The sequence below is a fragment of the Lampetra fluviatilis genome, chromosome 19 (genome assembly GCF_964198595.1).
Source record: "Lampetra fluviatilis chromosome 19, kcLamFluv1.1, whole genome shotgun sequence".
NCBI lineage: Eukaryota > Metazoa > Chordata > Hyperoartia > Petromyzontiformes > Petromyzontidae > Lampetra > Lampetra fluviatilis.
In genome coordinates this window covers 6,382,732-6,395,070 of record NC_136293.1, presented here as the reverse complement: position 1 = coordinate 6,395,070, position 12,339 = coordinate 6,382,732, and positions in this window count along the sequence as shown.

Sequence of the window (12,339 nt, the reverse complement as noted above, 5' to 3'; positions counted from 1 at the left end):
GCCGTGAGCGGGAACCGAACTCGGTTCGCCAGGTTCGTAGCGCAGCGCACTAACCGCTACACTACCGCTCCCCACATACACACACACACACGCGCATAACCACAATGCGCATGCTCACATGCCTACTTCCAAGCACGTATGCTCACGTCTGCTCACACGTATCGATACACACTCGTAACACACTCACAAGTCGTCACGGCCAACAACAACAACAATCGCCGTTCGCCACTAAGTGACGGTGACATCATCACGGCGTTAATGCCAGGCTAGGCACACACTGAGGCCGCGTAACGTGTCGAAGGCTCACTGCTGGAAGGAGGTCAAAGGAACCGACTCAGGTGTTGTTGGTTCACTGCCTGAGATGACTAACAGATGAACCACCTGGGCGCCCCACTGCGATTTATCCGCCCGGCGCTCCACTCGTTGTTGTGAGCGTCGCTCCTCTGCCGTCCGCTGTTGCTGGAGGGTGACTGCCTCCAACTGCCCAGTCGCGTCCTTCCACGGACCTCCTCATTAGAGGCCGATCTTGGCACATACGCGCCGCACACACAAAGGCGATAACCCCTCATATTGCCTTTAACAGACTGTTGGGGTAAGAGTTGTTAGCGAGTGACGGCCGGAATGGCACCCGAGGGGGTAAGTGGCCAGCACACCGCCCGGCCACTTTTGTCTCCCTAGCGGCGACGGTTACACACCTCACCAGGTACTCATTTAAGGCCGAGTCGACCTAGGGGATACCCAGGACCGGTTCAGATAATCGTCACTGGTGTTGGCAGCCGTGAACGGGAAACGAATCCTGGTCGCCGGGTTCGTAGCGCAGGGCGCTAACCGCTACCCCCCATACATACCCGCATACAAATATCCCCCATACAGCCTTAACAGACTGTAGGGGGCAAGTGCTGTTAGCGAGCACCTATAAAGGCCGGCACGGCACACGATGGGGTGGGTGGCCAACACCACGCCCGGCCGCCTTTGTCTCCCTAGTGGCGATGTTTACACATCGCACCAGGTACTCATACAAACACACACACACACACCACCAAACCCAACCCGTTCCACAAAACGCACGCACGCTCACACATACCCGTGCACACGCCCACCGCATACCCACGCAACGCGAACATCGTCCGCCCTTGCCCCCTCTGTGGCTGAGCCGCGTGGGCTTCTGGAGCGCATCGCTTCGCTCCGCGCTGGCCGCTTGCGGCGATCAGCACGCCGCCGAAGCGGCCAACAGACGCGCGCGCCCACGGGTAATTCTGCCACTCGATCGCTCCAGAATTGGTATGCGGCGAGGCGCCCATAAACAAACTAACGACCTGCCAGGCCAGGATTAATTGCACGGCTAATGTGGCACGGGGAGGCACATCCGTGACCCGTCAGGTATTTCTTTTTTTTTTTCCCCGCAGAGTTTATGCAAAAAAAACCGCCCTCTCCTGCTTTAATGCGTAGAGCAACAGTGGCGCGGCCACTATCGCCCCACACCGTGTGATATTTGTTATAAGTTATGTGCAGTGGGTCGCCCCCTCTATCCCCGATGCTTTCGCTGGGGGGGGGGGGGGTTCGTGTTCCCAAATTGATCGGCGTGTCGCTTGGCTGCATGCGTACGCACGGACGAAACGTCACGTCTCGAGGTGGCGAACGTGACCCATCGGTTGCACGTGTGTGTATGTATATGTGAGTATGTGTGTACGTACATGTGATGCGTGTATGTATGTGTGTAGGGAACGGTAGTGCAGCGATTAGCGCGCTGCACCCGGGTTCAATTCCCGCTCACGGCCAACACCAGTGACGATTATCTGAACCGGTCCTGGGCCTCCCCTAGGTCGACTCTGCCTCAAATGAGTACCTGGTGCGGTGTGTAAACATCGCCACTGGGGAGACAAAAGCGACCGAGCGTGGCGTTGGCCACCCTTCACCCCGTGTGCCTTGCCGACCTTCATAGGTGCCACTCGCTAACAGCACTTGCCCCAACAGTCTGTTCGGCCTATACGGGGGATCTTTGTTTCTTGTTTGCCTCTTCTAGGTCGACGCAGCCTTAAATGAGTACCTGGTGTGGTGAGTAAAAAAAAACAGCGCTGGGGAGATAAAATAAATCTATATATACACAGCCGGGCATGGTTCTGGACACAACCCCCACCCCCCTCCCCCCCCCCAGTGTCCCGTGTTGACCTTCATTGGTCCTCGTTAACAACACTTTCGCCCCCCCCCCACCCAGAACAGAGAGGATGGGTGACTGGTGGATGGGGGTGGGGGTCTTTGTCTGTGTTTATAAAAGGACGCAGTAAAACATGCAGCAGAAATGCACGCGTCTGAGCGCATTTACCAGCCGAGAATAATTGCGTGCGGGCACCGATATCAACCGCGTTGTCGCCCATCCGTCTTCTGAATGCCCCAATGCTTCACCGAATGCTGCGGCTGATATGCACGCGCCACTGACTTCCGACGGTGCGCGCTCGCCTCGTCGCCTGGGTTTTTGTGCCGCCTGATGATTGCGAAACCTCAGTCGCGCGTGACGGACGCAGAGAGCGCCGACTTTTTTTTTTTGCCAAATAAAGAAGTCTGACGCGACCGCTCGCCCGCCGATCGGCAGGTCGCGCTTGCGGTTAGGGTAAAGAGTGGGGGTGGACGCACATCCCCGTCCAAGACGTCTGCCCAACAATTATTTCAACAGCTGCGACTTGTGACTCGCTCCCCGACGAGAGAGAGCGACTCACAGGCGGGCTAAGGAACCACAAGGCCAAGCAGAGAGGCAACCACGCGGTGATCTGCCATCAACAATTGCCCAAGCTCTGCGGTCCTCTATACATAAAGGTGTTATCGGACAATTAATGAGCGTTTCACTGCGCGAGGAGATCGGAGCATCCGGATAAAATCCATGCGTGGGAGGGGAGAAACACTCTATCCCATGCAGACGGAACAGGTGGAGTCCACGTATTTTTGTTGTTGTACTGCCTTCCCCTGGAGGGCCAGGGTATTGCAGCACTTCGAAGCACCTCGAAGCACACGGGACGGGGGGAGCCCTGGCGCTGTCATCCAGAGCCGGATTGCAGGTCACGTGCATCGCCGCCGATGTTGAAGAGCAGAGTCCAAATACGGGCGAGAGGTACTCTCAGTTTGACACGTAGGCTTTCGCGACCAGTACTATGAGGGCAACTCTCTCCAGAGCTCGCTACGGTGGAGGCCCTTTCCGCCAGCAGCGGCGCGAGCAAGAAAATGGAAATTGCAGGGGCTGCACCCTTCTGTACCTGGTTTACCATATTTCACGAGACGACGCTTTCCGGTTTTTGCAAACGCCTCTCTAGTTAACAGCAAATCGTCCCCCCCCCCCGCCGCGCAACCATCTGAGCCCCCCCCCCTCCCAAAGTTGCCATCCACAACTACGAGCACCGCCCCCCCCCCCCCCAAAAACGAGCGCGCTCACGTCACTTGATGTACGGTGCTTTTTCTGGAAGACTTTGCTGTTTTTTTCTGGATGTTTCTGTTGCGCGCGGTCACTTTAAGCTGTTTTTTGTTCATGTTTTGTTCGTTGCGGTTGCACCCGATTCAAGAGCAGCATGGCTCACAGGGCTACACCTAATTCGTGAACTGAACTGAACCTAATCATCGTGTAGGGTGCTGCACGGCACGGAGCGCGGGACGGTCGCGTTAAGGCGGCGCGTTCAATATTTCACAAACAGATGTGCTTGGGACTCATTCCGGCTTTCGTGTCAGTCTCGCTACTACCTCGGCATTAATAATTACTTGGCACACGCGATCGCGCACGGTGACAGATACGGAAAAAAAAAACCCACACCGTTGTTCGCTTTCGGGGCCAAGTTGAATGTAAAGTGGTTCGCCCCACCTTCCTCGAGTTAATGTGAAAGCGTTTGCCCCCGCTGCTGCTGCTGCTGCTCTCTGCTGTCGCTACTGCCGCCACCGCCACCCCCCCAATGTTCCGTCTCTCGACTAATTTAGCGAATGCCAAAATGCAATCCCGCTCGACCCACGCGGCAGTCTCGATCTGCCCTGTAAATGTTACATCCCGTGTTCTTCGACACACTTGGCCGACACGAATACACACAAGACAAAGATCCCCCGTATAGCCTTAACAGGCTGTTGGGGCAAGTGCTGTTAGCGAGCACATATGAAGGCCGGGACGTCACACGAGGGGGTGGGTGGCCAGCACCACGTCCGGCCGCCTTTGTCTCCTGAGTGGCGACGTTTACACACCGCACCAGGTACTCATTTGAGGCCGAGTCGACCTAGAGGAGGCCCGGTACCGGTTCAGACACACGTCACCGGTGTTGGCCGTGAGCGGGAATCGAACCCGGGTGGTCAGGTTCGTAGCGGGAATACACACCGTACGCACACGCACGCACACAGATCCCCCGCCTCTGTCCTCTCAGCAGTATTATGATGGGTAACATCCCAGTCGCGTCGATCGGCAGGTCCCGTACTGTGGGGTAAAGCGTGGGCACTCGCGTCTCTTCCAAGAAAGTTTGGTCAGCGTGGAAGAACAGGCCAAAAATACCTTGTCGGAGGGCGCTCTGTGTGGAGCTTATTTAATCCGCCAGCAATGACGTGAGATCGCATTTGCAGGGCTGCACCTTTGCCCAAACGATGCGGATTGGAAACGGCGTCTCTGAACGCGACATCATCCCCCCGGAACGCCGAAGGAAGACAACCGGTCGGAGGATTCCACGTGGAGTCCATGGGTCTCAATGTGCACCACGTGGGTCTCCCTGCGTGAGTCTACCGGGGGGACGTTTCTGTGATCCTACGCCAAGTGAACACCTTTTGAAAGGCACGGCGCGGTAAACGCGCGTGGGGTGGTATGGCCAGCACCACGCGCGGCCGCCTTTGTCTCCTACGTTCTGATGTCCACACACCACGCCACGTACTCGTGTAAGGCCGTGTCAATCGGGAGGGTGGTGCTTAGGTCCGATGCCGACCTCATTCGCCACTGAACTCAGATCGCCCGCTGGGGTTATCGAACTATTATGCTACCACTCGAACAACAACAACAACAACAACCCCCGCCATTATCCACTAAGTGTCGGTGACGTCACCAGAGCGTTTGTGCCATGCTAAGTGCACTTTGAGGCCACGTGAAGTGACGACGACTCGCTGGCAGGAGGTCACGGGACAAACGCAGGTGCCATGGGTTGACTGAGATGACTCGCAGGCCACAGCTCTACACACTCACGATGTCGGCTGTAATTCCGTGCGGAGAGTGCATGCGGCATTGATGAAACGGCCGAAGATGAAAAGAATAGGAAAATTGCCAATTCTAGGGATGTCAACAGGCCAAACCAAGAGGCGCCAAAGGTGTGGGGGGGGGGTGGTGGGTGTGCAGAGATGCTTTGAGAGTCCGTGAGTGGTCACTTGACGACGCCGGTGATTATACACCTAAGCCCCCTTACTCCCTCACGCTTCGTACCTACGATGGCACGCTCCGCACGACGCACACACCCACCCACGCATCAGTGGAGCCGTGCCGAGTGTCGGAAGAACATTCGGCGCTCGAGATGTTATCCCTCTACTTCGAGATCACTTCGAGCAATAGAACGCCCCATACCTGTGGGAACCAGGTATGGGGCGTGGAACACGTGTTACTCGTCTGGAGGTATAATTATGCCCCTGTCTGCCTGTGCGTGCGTGTGTATAGGTGGGTGGGGAGCGGTTGCGTAGCGGTTAGCGCACTGTACTACGAACACGGCGACCCGAGTTCGATTTCCGCTCAAGGCCAACACCGGTGACGATTACTTGAACCAGTCCTGGGCCTCTCCGATGTCGATTCGTCCTTAAATGAGCACCTGATGTGGCTTGCAAGCATCAGCATTGGGGAGACAAAGGCGATCGGGTTTGGTGTTAGCCACATTTCCCCTCGAGTGCCGTTATTACCTTCACAAACGCACGCAATGAAGGATGTAAAGGGGGATCTTTGTCTTTGTGTGTGTGCAGCGGTAGCGATGTGATGAGCCAACTTCGCCCCCGACTACAACTCGCATCAGTGATAGTTATCTGAACAGATCCCGGACGTCATAGATGCTCGCTCGCAGCACTTGCCGCAACCGACTGTGGAAGCTACACGGGGATCTTTGTATGTGTGTGTGTGGGTCGTAGTGGGCAGGCATTGGCCCCCCTAAGCCTCTGTTTGCCAATTCAATGGACATGCTTCCAGAATGTCCTTCATTTAGCTATCACACCTAAGAATGTGCCCCCAAATCTCTAAATCTCTAACTAGACTCATCCCATCACTAAACCTGCCTTAGAAACGGCTCGTTACCCTGCCCACCCATCCAACCGACGCTTCTTCATGCACAAAGCATTGCGTCCTGATCTCCTTGAAAAGTCTTACGAATTAACGAGGCTTTCATGGCTAAATAAAATACACGTTTACGACTACTGCTGCACGTTAGGGACGCTTCCCTTGTGTACTGGTTTTGCAGCACCACTGGAGCGGTCCCTCGGTTCCATTCGATCTCCCGTTCCGGCAGTTGCAACAACGCCTCTGTCCTGCCGGCGGTATGCATGAGTACACGCCACACTCCGTCACTCGACAGGGGCTGTGTGTGGCATGGGGTAAAGTGTGGGTACTCCAGCCTCTCGCAAGAACGCTTGGCCAGCGTCAAAGAGCAGGCCAAAATATCCTCTGTAGATCTGCCCTTCAGTCGAGGCAAATTGGCGAGGGCTGCGCTTTCGCCAGCCGCTCTAGTATCAGCGAGGCCCTTGCGGGGCTCAGCCACTGCTCGCTGAAACACGTTGCTTACGAGCAATCACTGCCTTATCAGAGAGGAAAAAGTTCAGACCATAGAAGCCTTTAATATTTAATCGACCCATTCCATATGTTGCTGCTAATGCGCCGTGGGCGATCAATGCTCGCAGCAGCTCCAACAACGGTCGGCCGGCCTGATAGCTCTTTGCTCTTAAAGAAGCTTTCGGAACTCGCTGTGAGCTACTGCACATGTGTGGCAAGCGTTGCCTCGCGGCAGTTTGGCGCAGCGCAGCGGGATTCGTTCGCAAGGATGGGAGGAACAAAGGAGGGACACAAGTCAGGGCCAACACACATGCCAGGGGTATTCTCTCTTGAATGGCCGGATAACGAGGAGTCGTTTTTGACATAGCCGCCCTCTCTATACGTATTTCAAAGGGCACCTCCAGAGGCAGCTGTCCCTGCGCGCGGCACAACGTGACTCGGTCTGGAAACGAGCGTGAGTCTGCCTGTAGAGTGTGTGTTTGTGGGGGGGGGGGGGGGGGGTAGGGAGGGTGCTATCTGTACATCCAATGGAGTGATTGGTGGGTAATTTTCCAATGGAGTAAACGTGAACCCTGACGCCCGGCACACAACGTCCTACTCTTGTGAACGACGTCAGGGGATCTTTAGCGTCCACTGTGAGTGAAGCAGAGGGCGCGTTGTGTTATCGCAGTAATCATCAGGGCGGCCGCTGGATTCGAACCGTGAACCTCCGCAGCAAGGGGCGACGGTTAGGCCACGTCATCGAGACTCGACGTTTTGCTTCGGGCAAACCGTCACTGAGTCTCAACTCCTTCTCTTTGAGCACCGAGGGTCCTGCGGCACTTGGGGTGCTGGACGAGCTGCGTGATCGCGAGCGTCTTTGCTCGTGGCGAGAAAACGGAGTGACCGGAGAAAGCCCCTTCCCCCCCCCCCCGGTAAAAGGAGGGGGCTTCATCCCATCGGTGCGCACGTAGCGATTCGGAGAAAAAAATCACTTGCCGTTCTGCCATCTCCTGGCGGCATCGCGGCCCGGCGGGTTTGGGAGTTTCACAAATCTGTGCGTGATCCACCGGCCCCCTGCATCGAAAGCGCTCTAGCACAGGCGCCCTATGGAAATGTAAAATCGCGACCTTAGCCGTGGCAACTCAGTCAAACGCAGGTGGCTGGGTTAATTCATAGGCGCAGTGCGCCAAGCGCTTCGCCACCGCTCCATCCCTTTCATTAGTGAATAGAGACAAACATGGGCAGTTGAGAAGTGGGACAATCTTGTGCCTTTGGGGAGTCGACAGCGGAGATCGTTCCAGCCATTGCGTGAGAGGGGAGGGAACTACACCCAGACGGCTGTGGTCCGATCGAGAATTAGAAACCTGTTACCGATGGGCCGCTCGCAGCCGCGACGAATGGGCGGATTAATAAAACGTGAAATGAAGATTGCATTCACTGTCAGCGCAATAGCGGGCGGGCTACGTGCGCTCACACAAGCAGAGCCGAGCCGGCTCCGCACGCCCCTCTCACGACGCATCCTGAAGACTCGACCTCCAGCGGACTGCCTCTTTCATTTCGTTCATAGCGCGTTTATCTACAAGGTCACGCAGCACAACAACACAACAACGCGGCACGCTTCTGCTTCTCCCTGCTTGCTTCCTTCCCATTGTCGTCTCTCTGTCCGTTTCGTCCTCAACCTTCTTTGACAGCATGCCGCGCTCAAACTCAAGTAACGTTGTTTTTTTCGGTAAAGCCACATAGGTAAAACAGCAAAATTACTGTATCAAGTAATTTTGCTGTGACGGTGCCACCTGAAGACGAAAGCTTGTGTTGCCTCCGAAACGTCGTGATTTAATTTATTTTTATTTTATTTTTCACCTACCTGACTTTACCGAAAAAACCAAAGAGTATGGACCCTTGCAGTCACGAAAACTTAAAGTCTAGAATCAAGTAACGTTATCAACCCGTATCGATCGCAAGGTTATTACAAGAGTGCCGTTTGTTGCTGGCTACTTGCCGGATTTTTTGTGGGGAGGGGGGGGGGCATTGTGGGAGCCAGTGCTCAGCCAACTGCGATAAACAAAAAAACAAGACGCTCCAGAACTCTCTGATGAGAGAGAGACGGGGATTCGGCGCACGTGAGTGGCAATGCATGCACCAAAGAGAACGGGAAAACGCCAAAGCTCATGCGGATTTTGAGAGAAGTGGGCAGCAGAGAGTGCGAGAGAGAGAGCGAGAGGGGGGGGGGGAATAGAGATCAAGGCAAGAGGGGCTTGTCGAAGAGAAGGAATGTTAAGAAGCCCTCTGCATCCGGGAGCAAAGAGCGGCCGGGGTTTTTTGGCAGAGTGCTTTGCTACCACCAAGCCAGTAGCTCGGAGAACGGGATTGATTGGCTGGCTGGCAAGCCCGCACTCCGCGCTGGGTGGGTAGGAGGGGTAGGTGGGAGCGTGTCTCAAGTGACTCGGTTTTGGTCAAATCTCATCTCTATCACTCTTCCATGGGATAACTTGGCATGTACTTGCTTCCAATGTTACCATCATTATTACTATTGGCGCAGATCTATCTATAGGGGGATGGTGGGTGGGTGGGTGGGGGACGATTCCACGATGACGGAATAACAAAACAACAGCCGCAGGTAAATTCGCCAGACATGGGCTGTCGAACGCACCGCACAAAAATCGTGCAATGTGAGAAATATTTTGGGAACTACAAATGCCACGTGATGACGCCCGGCGTTACGTGTTGCGCTCTGAAGCCCGTTTCTTTGTTGGGTCAGCTGAGCCTTCAAATCACGCAGGTGAATACAATAAATAGGTAAAATTTTCTATAATTTAGTAAATAATTTTTAAAAATTGTCTCGCGTTAGGACCGATGAAGAGATGGCAATGGTCTTGGGGCACATTCATCCAGCAGCGGATTGGTAATGGCCCATAATGATTACGATGGTGATGATGCTGGAATTGCCGGTGTAGGTTCGCAGCCAGCATTGCCTATAGCGTCTCTTGCAAAGTATGGTAATTATAACTCATAAACAGACGACGGTCCATCTTTCACACCCATGCACAATAAACTCACATGTTAATCCATCAGCCTGAGCCTTCCAAAGCAATGGGCTGTTTTTGTCAGCGGGAGGGAAACGCCGACAGACGCCTTTAGGTACAGAGATACGGAATGCGTGCGTGTATCTATGTGTCCATGTGTTGGGAGCGGTGGCGAAGTGGTTAGCGCACTGCGCTATAAACCCTGCCCAATCGAATAGAGGCGATTGTGTATAACTCGTGTCTGTATTCGCGTCTCGATCTCCGTGTCCGCGTGTCCCCTTTTGTCGCGTCCATTGGCAATATGGCTGTGATCGTTGCATGGCAAGATCCGGGAGAGATAGGCGACGTTTTGAAGGAGCCCTTAATACAACGGCGAATATCTCCATAGTAGAGAGTGTTTGGGTTAGATCGCGTTAACATAAATGAGTCGATCAACCCGCCACCACCCGACGCAGCCACTAAGGAAAGGTTTGTCACGTAAACAACACGTGCCAATTCGTTGCTGGTTCGGCACACCGGTGTGTTGGAGAGTAAAATTGTCGATGTGGGTTTACTCTCCAACACACCGGTGTGCTGAATCAGCAACGAATTGGCACGTTTTGTTTACGTGACAAACCTTACTAATTGGTTGTGTCGGGTCGTGGCGAATTTAACGGCACATTTATATATCCAAGATCTAACTAAAAACACCTCTATTATGGATAATATTGGTCGTGAAAGCCTACGAGTTAAAGTGAATGTTTCATGAAAGATTATTACAATGATGATGCTTCTAACGTATATTAAAGACGTTGTCTTTGCTACCATATACCTACTCTCCCACAACTCACTCCTCACAACACTCATCCTCTCCCCCATTAACGATGCCCGCATCACGAGATGCGGCCGCATTGAGACCTTTAGAAACTCGCGTCCCATTGTAATTGTTCCGTCTGGCACACCTTCATACAAATCTACATTTCACGTGCTATTAATCAACTGCTGTAATTACTCATTGTGCGCTGTTGTGAAGGATTATAATTATTGGTAATTAAGTGGACTGGGGGGGGGTCGAGAGGGGGGTCGAGGGGGGGGGTGTAAATGGTGAGCACAATAGACTTGCGATCCAGACAGCATACAGTCGTTTCCATCTTCCAATGCGGCGGTTTTTGCGCACCTTCCGATTATAATGATCACGATTATCTACGTACGATGCGAAAGAAGTTCAACATATACGGTACATACATACTGGGCGCGTTGTTTTAAACCTACTGCTTTTGTCCACCCAGCAGTATGAATGGGTGCACCACAGTTAGTCAAATCGGCAGGTCACGTGCGGAGACAGATTGCCATCGCGGAATAGTGAGCCGCTGAGTGAGAGGGAGCCGCTGAGTGAATGGACCGCTGAGTGAGAGGGAGCCACTGAGTGAATGAACCACCGAGTGAGAATGAGCCGCTGAGTGAATGAACCACCGAGTGAGAGGGAGCCGCTGAGTGAATGAACAACCGAATGAGAGTGAGCCGCTGAGTGAATGAACCGCCGAGTGAGAGTGAGCCGCTGAGTGAATGAACCGCCGAGTGAGAGTGAGCCGCTGAGTGAATGAACCACCGAGTGAGAGTGAGCCGCTGAGTGAATGAACCACCGAATGAGAGTGAGCCGCTGAGTGAATGAACCGCCGAGTGAGAGTGAGCCGCTGAGTGAATGAACCACCGAGTGAGAGTGAGCCGCTGAGTGAATGAACCACCGAATGAGAGTGAGCCGCTGAGTGAATGAACCGCCGAGTGAGAGTGAGCCGCTGAGTGAATGAACCACCGAGTGAGAGGGAGCCGCTGAGTGAATGAACCGCCGAGTGAGAGTGAGCCGCTGAGTGAATGAACCGACGAGTGAGAGAGAGCCGCTGAGTGAATGAACCGCCGAGTGAGAGGGAGCCGCTGAGTGAATGAACCGCCGAGTGAGAGTGAGCCGCTGAGTGAATGAACCGCCGAGTGAGAGTGAGCCGCTGAGTGAATGAATCACCGAGTGAGAGGGAGCCGCTGAGTGAATGAACCACCGAATGAGAGTGAGCCGCTGAGTGAATGAACCGCCGAGTGAGAGTGAGCCGCTGAGTGAATGAACCACCGAGTGAGAGTGAGCCGCTGAGTGAATGAACCACCGAATGAGAGTGAGCCGCTGAGTGAATGAACCGCCGAGTGAGAGTGAGCCGCTGAGTGAATGAACCACCGAGTGAGAGGGAGCCGCTGAGTGAATGAACCGCCGAGTGAGAGTGAGCCGCTGAGTGAATGAACCGACGAGTGAGAGAGAGCCGCTGAGTGAATGAACCGCCGAGTGAGAGGGAGCCGCTGAGTGAATGAACCGCCGAGTGAGAGTGAGCCGCTGAGTGAATGAACCGCCGAGTGAGAGAGAGCCGCTGAGTGAATGAACCACCGAGTGAGAGGGAGCCGCTGAGTGAATGAACTGCCGAATGAGAGTGAGCCGCTGAGTGAATGAACCGCCGAGTGAGAGTGAGCCGCTGAGTGAATGAACCACCGAGTGAGAGGGAGCCGCTGAGTGAATGAACCGCCGAGTGAGAGTGAGCCGCTGAGTGAATGAACCGCCGAGTGAGAGTGAGCCGCTGA